This window comes from Fundulus heteroclitus, unplaced genomic scaffold, assembly GCF_011125445.2.
Source record: "Fundulus heteroclitus isolate FHET01 unplaced genomic scaffold, MU-UCD_Fhet_4.1 scaffold_63, whole genome shotgun sequence".
NCBI classification, from domain to species: Eukaryota; Metazoa; Chordata; class Actinopteri; order Cyprinodontiformes; family Fundulidae; genus Fundulus; species Fundulus heteroclitus.
This window is the reverse complement of record NW_023397066.1, coordinates 973,296-987,602: the sequence shown is the minus strand read 5'-3', so window position 1 is coordinate 987,602 and position 14,307 is coordinate 973,296. Positions and strand designations below refer to the sequence as shown.

General features: G+C 39.5%; 1 long non-coding RNA gene across 1 annotated transcript; it reads left to right on the top strand.

Annotated features, from left to right (window-relative positions):
• Positions 1-3,028: 3,028 nt before the first annotated feature.
• On the top strand, positions 3,029-4,079 carry LOC118561438. The gene is made up of 3 exons (XR_004930047.1): positions 3,029-3,437; positions 3,508-3,571; positions 3,636-4,079. It is a non-coding gene; the product is annotated as an uncharacterized LOC118561438 (long non-coding RNA).
• The last annotated feature ends 10,228 nt before the right edge of the window (positions 4,080-14,307 follow it).

Genomic DNA, 14,307 nt, shown 5'->3' with positions numbered 1-14,307 from the left:
GAATTTTAGAGATAAGAGGCGGTGGCAGAGTTCCTTGTGAAAAGTGGGGAAAGATGGTTTGACTTTAAGAAAACGACATTTGTGAATGAAAGAACTTTTCAAACCTTTTCTTTTCTAAGAGTCCCAAAAATAATGTCTTTCAAAGAAAATTCAGGTAAGTTTGGAATTTTAGGGAAAAACCAGTAGTGCACATCATCCTATAAAGGTTTGCAATACACACATTCGTAGAAAAGATGATCAGTCGACTCAATATCACAGTCACAAAATAAACAAGAGTTATCATCACTAGAAAAGTCAAGTCTAAGGAATTCCTTAGAGGGGCAAACACCTGAAAATATTTTAAGGTGGACTTCCATGGGGTTTGGAGGAACTGGGAGATTTAAATAATTAGGCGCCTGCTTTGCATGTGCAAATGCATGGGCAGTGCCTATTACTATGCACCTAATAAGGGTTTTCACCGTTAATACAGCCACAACCGTAGGGTCTACCCCCACAAAATATATATCAAAACGTGCGTCTCGATGCCGTGAAGTGTGCTATTTGTATTTCACGCCATTTCGAGTTACCATGGCGACGTAAATAGCGAAAATCCATGCCAAAAAGTTTCATACAATATTGCCAGCATAAACCCATAGCTTGTCCTGTTCCCCAATCCGTTCCGAAATAAACACAGAAAAAATTACATCTCTAGCACTTCGTTCCAGAGTGCTGCTCGCCGCCATCTCTCACCCAATGCTCTTCAATGGCCAGGTATACAGTTATGGTCCGCCTAACGGCAAGTCTATATATGGCTTGGGTTTGGTCCATCGGGTAATTTGTGGGACTGGCACTCCAGAGGTCAAAGTATCAAAACCTGGTGTGGCAGGTTAAATATATTACATTTTCTAATACATGTCAAAAAGTGCCTCTTCATCCAGTCAGGTGCTCTTTTTGTATAAGCTGCCCTTTTGAGTTATCATGCCAACGTAATAAACAACAACCATGCAAAATCATATTATCTCCCTTTTTGAGGCACTTCCCAGTACAGGATTTGGACCAAACTAACAGTTTACCATCACCCGGTGATACTGAACACAACTATGTTAGCGCCTAATGGTTAGCATGTTGTTAACCGGAAGTAGCTCTAGGAAGGTCCTACCAACTTCTGCTTGACAGAGTCCGTACTTCACCTAGCAAATCTGGGCCATGTCGGATAAAGCATGTCTATTTTATGAGGTGTGAAGCATTCATTTTTAACCCCTTCTTGCCTCTGCTACATGCTGCATAAATGCTTCACAGAAACTAAAATCACACATTATACTCAGTATTTATGACGGTATGGTACGCACCACAACGCAGCTAATAATTTAGCAAGGCAAAATTGCTGGAAATATAATTATATATATTTCCAGCAAAAAACCCATAGCTTGTCCGAAAGTTTGGCTTCATATTAAGGAAAAGAAAGAAGGCAACAAGGCACTTTGCAATCATTGCATAGTGAGAATTACATCTGTGGGAGGAAACACATCCAACAGGCAGAAACACCTGCACACACAAAATGGCATACATTTTAATGAATGCAGTGTTTTTGATTCTTACCGGACAGTAGCTAAAGTTACGACCAGCATGGAAGGCAACTCTGGTGGTAAGTAGTTAGTTTTACATCACTGGCTGTGCTTAATGTGGTTTGTAGTAAATAATATGCCATTTCTGGAAATAAACCAATTTCCTACCTCTCTTTGGGGTTATTAAGGGAGTGTGCCTTTCTCGTTAATCCAGCCCTTCATTGCTAGCATGTTTAATTAGAGCTACTGGTAGCTGGAATTCTTACATGATTCTAGCCATTGCAATGGATGTAACGAAACATGCTACGAAGTTGCTCCGCAGTTCATGGACCGAGAGAAAGGTGACGCTCGTTTATTTAAATCAGGGGGAGATGAGTTTTTTTCCTGAAATTGTACATTGTACAGTTGTTTTATTAAACGGATGCCTTCTCCATTAGATTTAGATGACTGAGGTTATCTAAAGAGAGATTAATAAGCAACTGTCTCAAGAAACTTACATTTTCTTGTATTCTAGACAAATCATCTACTGCATTTAAAGTCTAAGTCTTGTACTAAAAAAATATCCTGAAAACCGTTGAATAACTTCCAGAACAAGGTAAACTTTGAAAATTTATGTATCAAAAGTGCTCAAATTAAGTTTAAATATGAAACCGATTATGGTATTCCGCATTTAGGTGCTGCCTCCGTTTACGATCGGCCATTTGCGACAAGTGTGACATCAGTTCAACAACACCTAGATCGCGCGAATCGAATTTGCGTAGAAACACACATTGTTTACATTGTACAACCGGTATGGCGAACCAGGATATATATGCATGTTTTCCGGGATCTTCTTTCACACACCAAATCTGCGGATCCACGTGTACTTTGAGCGAGCACTTATAAAAAATATCGCCAAACTAATTACAAGATAAAATGCCTTCTAGGTGCATAGTTGGTGGCTGTAGTGTCGCTTATAGGCCCAGTGCAGGCGCAAATTAAGCCGCCCGTGTGGATGCTGCAGCCGACCTCCGCTCGGAAGTTTGAATAGGATCGCTTTAAGGCCCATTCATACCCTACGTTTGGCTTACTCGTCCGTATTTATGTCCGTACGTTCTATCCGTTGACTCCTTCATACCTCCGTCCGTTGAGGTGCGCAATAGCCAATAATTCGTCATTGATCAAACATGGCGACGGTCCAAGACGTGATTTTGTTGTATTTGCTCCGTAAGTAAACTTTTTGTTTGTCCCTGTCCCCCGGGCACGGTAGTTGCGGACAAGCTCCGCAAGTCGTTCCTCGAATCCCGCCATTGTTTAAAACACAGAATTATAACCTTCTTCGTGATTTTGTTGACATTTTGTACTACAAACTCAATAGCGCCCCCACCTTTTCCGGTAGTATTGCTCCGTGTTGATCTGTTTCCTCCGTAATTGTAAGATCCCAATTTTCGTGTCAAAATACAGACGAAATTGACGGTTAGAACGTATGAAACACTCCACACGTATCCGTATCTGTCTTTTACGTGAGGTATGAATTGGCCTTTAAATGAGCCGCCCGGCGCCTCATTTAAAGGTAAGCGGCTAACGCTAGCTTCCCAATGAGAGAAGTGGGGAGGACTTCCAACTGCACTTTGTGAGGGGGGAGGGCAGGCAGGCGGACTAAAGTTTAGTTTTTTACGCTCATCCAAACTAGTGCAAGATCTTACCAATCTGTATGTAGCAGCATAAATAGTACGCTGCCACTTTAAGGCCAAATTGGGCTGCTGCATATAAGCAGGTCTCCACCTACCACAAGGCTGCATGCGTTGTGATACTGAACCCAGCTGCTTCTCATTGTGGGTCAAATTGTGCTGGACTCCTTTGTTGCTCCTCCGACTTCTGGATTGACCTGTCCTGTTGTTTGCTGGCAGGAAGGTAAGGGCTAATGTGGCTCAGTATTGTCCACACCAGTTGAACAAACCCTTCATTTAACATTTTGTTGCAGCTGCATTGCGAAGGTGGAATTGGGGATTTATTTACCTGGCAGCGTGGTAATTCACCAGTCGAAGGTACGCAGCTACTGCAGATAATGGTACTAATCAGAACATGTATTAATAATCTATTTTGTTTTAGCCATCTGACGAGCCTCTGACCAGCTTTCAACATGGAGTGACACTCGTTGCTGTTTTGCCTGGAAAGAAATGTTTTAAAAAGACTTATCTGAACTTTTCCCCTGCTGTCAGGGGCATCTGTGTCACAATTAATGGGATGCAGTGCAATATTGTAGTGTCATTGTATCACTGTTTCTTATATGGTTCTAATTTTGTTTCATTTAGGGACTGAGGCTTCTGTGGTGGCGGTGGTGACCCCTGGTGGCGGTGTTTTTGTTGTGTGTTTTGGAGCTCTCTTTCCTTGTTTGCTGTGCTTTGTAGTGTCCAGGGTGGTCCCATTTCTTCACTAGATGATGCCCCTCTTCTCACCACCTTCCTTTCCATTGGTAAGCCTCGGTTCCCATTGAGATTTAAACATTTGTATATATATTTTTTTTTCAATGCATCCACTGTTTTAACCATTCAAGTTTAGGTTACTGTTAAATTAAAACCATGTAAGTTTAATAACATTTTGTGCAAATTTCTATATCGTGTCTCCTTTCCAGCAGAACTTACCTGTGTCCGCATTATTTTCCTGGAGTTATTCCAGGTGGCGTTGTTGATCTTCCATATTATAAACTTCAACATTTGTGTTACCTAAAAGAAAATCCACCCTCAGGTTGCCACATGTATTATTGACACGCAAATTGCCGAAGTCTTCTTCACGTTGCACATTTCTTCCGGGAAGATGTACCTCCGCTGCCTCCGGTTCGAACCTGGCTCTATGTCTTGGGCATCATTAGATCTAGTCTCCTTAGGTTCATTTTGTTCAAACTACGTTTCGTCGTATATATATTCGGTATCGGAGTCGCCGATGCTTGAGGTGGAGTTTGTTGATATATCAAACATTTTTTTTATAAATTTTTTGTACGTACAGACAGACAGTGTTATTGCCGGATGCATGGTACTCGTTCTGTGTGTGACGTCACATACCAGATCGGCCGATTGAGGAATGGCTCATTTGCATAAACAGCAAGTTTTATCGAAATTACTTCCAAACGGCGCACATGTTTCACATATAATATACATTTCTTTACTCTGGTGACTATTTGAATGCATCTGCGTTAAAATACATTTTTCGTGCGACTTGGACTTTAAGTTTGTTGTTAAAGCTTATTCCTTTTTTTATTTAAACAAAGATAATTGTTACTCCTGTTGCACATTTGCTGTGGACATCTTGACCTTGTTAGTTTGCAAGGTCTTGTGACAGTTAAGTAAACAAAGTTGATGCTCATCATCAAACAGTTTGTTCTCCTTTTTTGCCCAAATTGGAATCGAAAAGAGAATGGATAAGGAATCGAATCGTTTCACAGGGGGGTTAAGGGAATCTGAATCGTGAAAATCTTATCAATTCCCAACCCTAGTCGCTGTGCCTACACTGATTTTTGTACAAACATAACAATAGGCACCATAGTTCTCAAAAGCCTGCTGGTACTCACGGTGAAAGAATTATTTTGATATCTCTTATACTTTTTCAGCTACAGCCATTTGTTCCAGACCCTTTTTAGAGGACTTTTGTATTTTTATTAAAACCCCCTTTATATCATAATTTTTTGCGCCTTTATTAAAATATTTCCAGCAAAAACCTATAGTTTGTCTTTTTCCCCTATCCGTTACGAAATAAACGCAGAAAAAATTACGTCTCTACCATTTACGGTTAACGAAATATCGAGTGTTGTTCCAGTATTCCATTCTATTCCAATAGCGTACTGCGTACGTGACGTCACCATCTCATGAGCAACGCCCCTTGCCGCTAAGGTAGGACAAACAGGTTGAGAGCGCACGTAACAACCAGCCATTACACATACAACAGATACGATATGACCGACTTTTCAGCTGTTAAACTATCGCAAGAGGATGTCCCAGGCGCCCAGTTTACTGTTAGAACTGTCGAAGAACATACCAACATTCAGCTCAAACGATGGCTTGAGTGTCGAGGTCTTAGAAAGACTGGAAAACGGGCCGAGTTGATAGAGCGGTAAGTCGATGTTTTTTTTTCCTGCTTGGCGTTCATGGCGTCATCGGCCGTTTTTTCTGTTTGTAATCACTGTCCAGGAATCAGTATATTTTGCCAATCGGTAGCTACAAAATAACTGTTTACATACCTGACGGGAGCAGGCCGGCGGGACCGCGCGCTTTGGTGGCAGAGGCAGGCGAGCGACGGCAGAGGCGCCTTCGGTGGGTGACAGGGACCCAGACCAGGAGGTCGAGCCAGGCTCGGGCGAGGCCCACGGGAGGCACCAGGCGTCGGGAGAACGGAGGGGATGGAGAGGAAACACGTTACACCCCGGCGGCTGCGCAGCACGGCACACCGCCCAGCCCGCAACCCCCCCCCCCCGCGAGCGGAGGCGTACGGAAACAGACGGCCAGCGCGTTGTGCAGACCAGAACGCTCGCCCTCCCCAACCCCCCCGCGAGCCGACGTCCGGGCCTCGCGGGTCAGGATGTTTTTTTGGGTTGAAATGTTGTGAAGGCTGACCTCACAAGTGTACCCAGCGCACACATTTCTCCTTGGCAATCCTGAATTTTGGGAAAATAATGAAGAAAACATCCTTCATATGCGGCCTATCAGCGTACCTCGAGTCGCTGTTGCACATTCCATAACAACAATGTTTAAAAATGGTTAGTAGACGTCTTAGACTTGGAAAAAGCAGTTGTTTTACCGAGTAAAACCAAGGGTAACGTACAGCTCTTTTACAGCGAAAGAGCGGAGGATAACACAAGTTTGCCCTACCACGTTCCACGTGATATGACGTCACGTTCTAAAAATAGCTTGCTTGCGGAACGCCATTACACAGACCCAAAGTGCGTGTGTGCTGTACACAGGACAGCACGTGTCACTGAGTTTCCATGACACCGGAGCTATGCTGGCCAGAGGTTACTACAGGCAAGGGACATGTGCCATTTACATTGCATGGCAACTTTCGACGCCCACTGCATTGGCTGTGATGAATGTAGGAATCTGAAATTCGCAGTCACTTCCTCGTAACATTTTACAATTTTTCAGTGATTGTCATGCATGTGTCACTTTTCTGTGTCTTTTTGGATTTCACAAATTTTACAATTGCCCCTTGGACTCCAACAGGACCTGGCAGGATGCCCAGACACGACCCCCCCCCCCCCTATACAGCACCACCCACTTGGAAAGTGGCAGTACACACCATTTTGGTCAAATGTTTTTTGCATTTCCGTTAAAACACCCCTTTATATCATGATTTATGCCTATCCATTATGAAATAAACGCAGAAAAAATTACATCTCTACCATTAACGGTTCCGGACAAACGAAGCGCAGCTGTTCAGCATGGCCCACCTAATGGTTTTCACTGGCCATGTACGGAGCTAATGCAAAATGCATTGCCACATATGGCTGTGGTTTGGTCCACTGGTTAAGTGTTGAGGTTGGTGCTTCAGAGTTTGCAGGATCTCAACCCTGTGTGACAGGTTAAAGGTATTACATTTTCACCCCCAGAGTGTGTATATATATATCAAAAGGTGTGTCTTCATCCAGTCAAGTGATTTCTTTGTATCAGCCGCCATTTTTGAGTTACCATGGCGACGTTATAAACAAAAAACCTGCAAAATATTATTTTCTCCCTTTTTGAGGTACTTCCCACTACAGGATTTGGACCAAACTAACAGAGTACCATCACCCAGGGATACTGAACACAACTATGTGAGCGGCTAACGGTTAGCATGTTGCTAACCGGAAGTAGCTCTAGGAAGGTCCTACCAACTTCTGCTTGACAGAGTCTGTACTTCCTTTAGAGAGAAAGCTCCACAACAAATTTGGGCTATGTCGGATAAAGCATATGTATGTTAGGAGGTGTCGAACATCCACTTTAACCCCTTTTTGCCCCTGCTATGTGCTGCAGACATGCTCCACAGACACCAAAATCACATAATCAACAATTCCACGCTCACTGCGGGGGCTGTGATGAAAGGAGGATTATGATATTCGCAAGGGTAACTCTTACGGGTAGGACGGTACACACCACGAGGCAATCGCCTTGCTAAATGTCTTCAGAAATGTTCTAGTTTGTTCTAATATTTACCCTTTGAAACTTTGAAAAGAGATGCAATATAAAATTTGGATTTGATACAAAAGGAAACAAAGCAGTCCTTAATTTTTGAGTTTCTTAGTTTATTATCTGTGATACTGAGCCCATTAATCAGAAGTCCAGGTAGCACTGGGGTTCTATAAACTGGGTTCTCATAAAAACATTTAGCTGTGCATAAAATATTTGGGGGAATAGCTTTAATAACTTTTTGAAATTCACTTTTATTTATTTGCAGGTTATATTTAGCACTGAAGTCTTCAAAAGACATAATCCCTCCATTATTTAATAAATACATCACAGACCAAACACCTTGTTCTAGCCAATACCTTAAATATTCTTCCCAGAATAGATAAATCTCTGTGTGTCCATTTACTTTTTGAAGTTTCTCCCAAATATTGAGATTTTCTAAATTAGATTTAGTGTTATTTATACACACACCCAGATATTTGACATTAGATTTTACATAAATATTAAAAGCAGTGTATATGGGACAGTCATTTAGAGGGAAAATTTCAAATTTGTTTAAATTTTATTTAAGTCCTGAAGCCTTTGAAAATGTTTTATTCAATTTAAGAATTTTTTGAATTTCTTGCAGGTTATTTAAGATTAATATGGTTGTGTCATCAGCTAACCAACTAATAGAAAACTCTTTGCCTACCATCGCTAATTTACCAAATTGAGCATTTTTAATTGATATGGAAAGCATTTCTGCAGCAGCAATAAACAGCAAAGGAGAGATTGGACAACCTTGTTTTATACCTTTGTTGATGCTAAATATTTGTGAGGTACCATGTGGAAGACACACTGAACTGTTTGTATCTCTGTAAAATGTTTGAATTACATTAATACATTTATTTCCAAACCCAAATGAATCTAAAGCTTTGAACATAAATTCATGTTTTATCATATCAAAGGCTTTATAAAAGTATAAAAAATAATACAAAGCCTTCATTTTCAACTAAGTGGTTATAGTCAAATGTGACAAAGTGGGTGAGAACACCATTTGTCTGTTTATATACATTTGGTAACATTCTGGTTTGTTTTGATTTAGCCATATTGTATTTAGTCTTTAGTTTGCAAATATATATACTATCCCGGGTTTGTTTATGTTTTGCATTTCTAATGATTATTTACTATAACATCATGGTTTAAATCATTCAGTTTGTTTGTAATTGTTTTTCATTTTGTTTTGTGTATTTTATTTCAGTGAATTTACCTGGGGCCTGTTTCAGAAAGGAGGTTAAGTGAAAACTCTGAGTATGTTAACCCTGAAATGATGGAAACTCTGGGTTTTCTGTTTCAGAAAGGGAGGTAAGTTAAACCTGAGAAAGCAGAGTAAGTCAAGCCCGTTTCTGAAAGAGAGGTAACTTATACTCAGAGTCAGTTACCATGGCAATTTACTCTGTGAACCTAACCTGGTCAGGAGCAGGTTTTCTTCAGAAAACCCAGAGTTTATTTTGGTCTCCTCTCCTTTTTTAAAGAGGAAGTGGTGTTTAAACACCTCATTGATTCTTTGGGGACATATTCATTGCGCACATTTCAGTCATGCAGAGCGCATCAAAGGGAATGAAATGGCATGTCCATTTATGGATGATCCTGTTGACGAAGAGGTTGTATTACTTCGTAGGGAGTTACATTTACGTCGGGAAAGGATTTTAAGGCCCAGAGTGGATTGTTTGTAATATCTCTATCCTATCACAGCAATTTATATGGTGTTCTTCATTTGCTAGAAAAAAAAAAAAAAAAAAAAAAGATTTTAAAATAGTTTTAATACTTCCTAGAATTCACCTGTGACCATATACTCACCTCTAGCTTTAGTTTCAGAATGTCAATTATCAGATCTGCCTTTTGGATCTGGCGGTCCAAGTATACAAGTTCTTTGCTGTTTTATTCTATCTTTTTAATAAGAAGAAGTCTATATAACTCCTTAACTGGCAACTGAAAATACATTAGATTAGAGTTACATCATTAATGTAGTCTAAAATTCAGAATTAAACTGTAGCATTTACTGTAAATCACTGAACTGTGTCCATCTGTGCACCAGAAGTTGATGGACCTTCCTCCTGCCGTTCTTCCATAACTCTGGGGGGTAGAGATAAGAATGACCATTTATATATATAAACTTGGATTCTATAGGATACTCCACATATAAATGTGAATGTGTAGATTGTTTGATGTGTCGACATGTAATATTAAAATTACCTCTGTAGGCCTGTCTGTGGCAGCAGAAACGGTTTCTTCATCCCCATCGTCCTGTGGAGATGAGCATTTCATAGAGTACACTTTATAATACTATTTGTCATAATTGATGGTGTATGGAGTAGGCTACTGACAACTGTATGGGGTACTGTTGGGACAGGAGGCTCCAATAGGCAGACATTACCATCTGAATCTGTTGGGACCAACAAAAAACCCAACTCAAAGTAATATAAATGGAAATATCACATTTAGTCTATATAAAGAAAATCACACTGTAGGTAGACCTCTTACATTTTATGAAGGCACCTAAATCTTCTGGAGTGACTGGCTCTGATGAAGTCTCTCCAGGAATTTCCTCAGCCATTGGCCTTCCAGCATTTAGGCACAGGGCCATCTCTTCTGCATTTGTCAGGGGTGGGGGTGCAGGTCCTCCCCCCCCCCCCCCCCCCCCCCCGTTTTACGAGCCTCTGCTTTCTTTCTGTTGGGTGAGTAGAAGTCAAATGAGAATGAACATTTAGACATATGTCAAAAATGCTACACTGAATGCCATTTAGTCATTTATTATGTCAAATGTTTGTAAAGCCAGGTAGCTACTCCTATGATGTGGTCAAGGCTTACCTGCTTGAAATATGTTTTTATATTTCATTTTCAGCTGCTGCCATGTTCTTTTGATGCCTGCAGGATTGCACATATCCATGAAAATTAAATAAGGTTTAATAAAATACTGTTCTTCTAGTTTCACCTCTGATATTATAACAGTTGGGTAAGTTACTCTAAAATAGTTCTTAATTACTAACTACAAATTTTATCTTCAACAAGTCTAATTAGATTAATGTAATAATTACTGTCTCTAGAAAGTATTGGTCTACTTACTAATTTGTTTTACTTACTTATTAATTACTTTCTAAATCCCAAATTAACCTCAACCACTTGAACAATACAAGGAGAGACAAGAAACTGCACTTCTAATGCTTTCAAATAAACAATATTCAATTGCATGAATTAATCTTAAATTGACCAAAGTGTGTAACTAGAGGGAGTAAGTTAAATTAAAAATATACCTTTTAAAATTTGATATTAAATCCACTATTGTTTTATAGTCTTTAATTTAATTGCAGTATTTAGATGACTTAGTAATTTAATTCATTACACCCAACACTGTATAAAAGTAATTAACCAGTTCTGCTGGTGAGAAATATGCACACCTTTTTTTGTCTGACGCTGTTGCCATGGTGACTCGTAATATCTGCACTCCATTGATAATGGCTTTTTATAGTTGTGGTGCACGCGCTTAACTCAGAGTCAGGCAACTCAGAGTTGATTGAACTAACTAATTTCAGCTGTTCTGAAACCCAAAACTCAGAGTTTCCCATCTCAGGCTAAGTCAACTTAGAGTTCAAGTTTTAACTCAGAGTTGGTTGAACCTCCTTATTGAAACAGGCCCCTGATGTGTTACTTTACTTCCTGGAAATTAGGCCTTCCTGTTGGAGGATTGGCACAGGAAGAGACCATCTGAAGAGGGGGAAGCAGTAATCCATCCAGATTAAGTTTTGGGCATTGTGTAATTTAATGCTGTTTGTATTTCTATTGTTGCATTGTTTCATATTCAGATAGTGCTGAATTGTATTGATTTTAACAATGATACATTTGATAGGAAATGTATCAATTGTTTGGGGGTGCCTGTGTGGGAGAGTCCATTGGAGGCCATTTTGTCTACCTTGGTGGGGAAAGGTATAAAAGACAAGAAATTGAGAGGTTCTAGAGAGGGGGAGAGAACCAGGTCAGTGTAGCTGTGTGCACGTGACATTAATATTGGTTGCTTTATGTTCAGTTTTGATCTGTTTAGCCATGTTAAACCTTTAAGTTATTTTTTTGAGATTTTTTGTAAATATTTTTTCAACACCTTTTTGTGAATAAACCACCTGCTGCACTGGACATCTTTTGCCTGACTGCCTTCCTTTTAGCCACTTTGGCCAGGCTAACTCACATCAAATAAGTCCAAAATAAGGCTAATGTTATTATGTATAGAGCGTCCTTTTATAAATCCAGATTTAGTGTCAGAAATAATTTGGGATATGCCTGATTTTAACCTGTTAGCAAAAATGTGTGTCAGAAGCTTGTAATCATCATTTAATAGTGTTATCGGTCTTAAATTATCAAGAAGAGTTGGATCTTTTCCGGGTTTAGGGATGAGCGTGATGACACCTTGTTTCATAGTGTGGGTTAAACAGCCATTTATTAATAGTTCTGTAAGCATTCCAAACACAAGGGTTCTGATGTAACCCCAAAATATTTATAAAAATTACTTGTTAAGCCAGGAGATAGGCACCAGCAACCCCGCGACCCCATGAGGGATTAAGCGGTTTGGAAAATGGATGGATGGATGGACTTGTTAAGCCATCGCAACATGGAGCTTTGTCCTTGGATAAAGCACCCAAAGCTTTATCCAGTTCCTCTACAGGGAAGTCTGCCTCACAAATCCATTTGAAATTCTCATCAACTTTTGGAATCAAATGTTGAACAGATTGAGTTATTATATGTGGAAGAATATAAATTGCTATAAAAGGTAAAAATTTATTTGGATATTGAGTCAGTGCATGGTTTATTATAAAATTGCAAGCATTTTATCGCATTTCTTTCCTGTCTAATTTTTTCTAATCTACAGAAATATGCAGTACTTTTTTCACTATCTTCAATCCACTTAGCTAAGGACCTCAGATATGCTCCTTTGGCTTTTTTTAGATAAAAATCATCTAACTCAGACTGTAGAATTGTTTTGCTCTGTTTGTCATCATCATTAAAAAATGGTTTAGAGCAGATGTGATTAAGTTCCTGAATGATTTCTAGTTCCTTTTCCTTGTTTTGGATAGCTATTAATTTACTGTGTGTGATTGAGATTTGGCGGACTTTGAATTTAAAGAATTCCCATTTTTTCGTGTAAGAATTCTGATTTTTATCACCACAAATTAAATTGAGATGCTCCAGGATTTTGTTATTAAACTTTTCATTGTTAAGTAGGGTTGAGTTAAACTTCCAGTAACCCTTGTTATGGGATTTTTTTTCAATTGAGTTGTGATACAGAGTTGTATGTGTGTGTATGTATGTATGTATGTATGTATATGTATATATATATATATATATATATATATATATATATATATATATATATATATATATATATATATATATATATTTATTAGGGCTGGGCAATGATTAAAATATTTAATCGCCCTGATTAATCGCATTGTATTTACAAACTCCAAGAATGAATTCAAAAGTAGTGTAAAGAGCACTTTTATTTTAATGTTCTGCTGCCATATGAACAAAAGTGTTGTAACATTTGTAGCACTTATTTTATACTGGATATTTTCAACCCATCTATTGAATTTAGTGCACTAGTTGATCTTTTCTTCATAAGAGAACAGCAAGCACTGCAGCCAAAATATGGCCTTTTTTGACCTGCTGTATATTAGCCAGTCCCTAAGCTTGATGTATCATGAAACTGTTGACCTTTTGGGTTTTGTGGTTTTTATTTTATTATTACAATTTAATAATAATAATAATAATAATAATAATAATAATAATAATAATAATAATATGTTCAGTGTTTTTTCGCTAATCCACCTCTTATATATTTCAATCCTTATGTAATTTTGTCTGTGTTGTGTGCACCTGCCTGTTGCTTTAATCCTATAAATTTCCCCGTCGTGGGATAAAAAAAGGATTAGCTAATGTTATCTTATCTTAAATAACACTTTTTTAGTATTGGGTTCTTTCAAGGTCTTAATTACATGTTATGTGTGGGCTCCAGTAACATCCATCCATCCATCCATCCATCCATCCATCCATCAACTGATCTACCTGGATGTTCCCTGGAGGACTGAAACGCCTCAGTCAGAGACGTCTGTGGGTCTGTCGGGGCAATGAGAGAAGTTTCGTCTCCTCTCTCCGTTTCTGGGGCTCGACGTTTTCATGTTTTTTCACGTGCTTAGATAAATTTGTTGTGTTTCCACTGAAATGAACCGGCTTTTTACAAAACATACAGCTTGATTTCATTTACGGTATTAAAATAAAGCCAAACGGTGCTACTTCCCCTGTTCATGTTTTTTCGCTGCTGCGGTCTCTCTCAGCTGTTCGTGTGTTAAGTTTGTGTGAGAGCTGAGCGGGCGGGCCAGGCTGAGCCTGCGTGCTGATTGGCTGGCGCCGCTGAGCCATGTACGAGAGGGGAGGGGGAGCGGGAGAGTGCTGCCGTGACAGCGCGCTGCAGTCAGCGCGCCTGCTGACTGACACTGACTGAAAGCATGTGAGCAACATGCGTTAATGCGCGATAAAATAAATATCGCCGTTAATAGTCTAATGAATTAACGCGAAATTAACGCGTTAACTTGGCCCAGCCC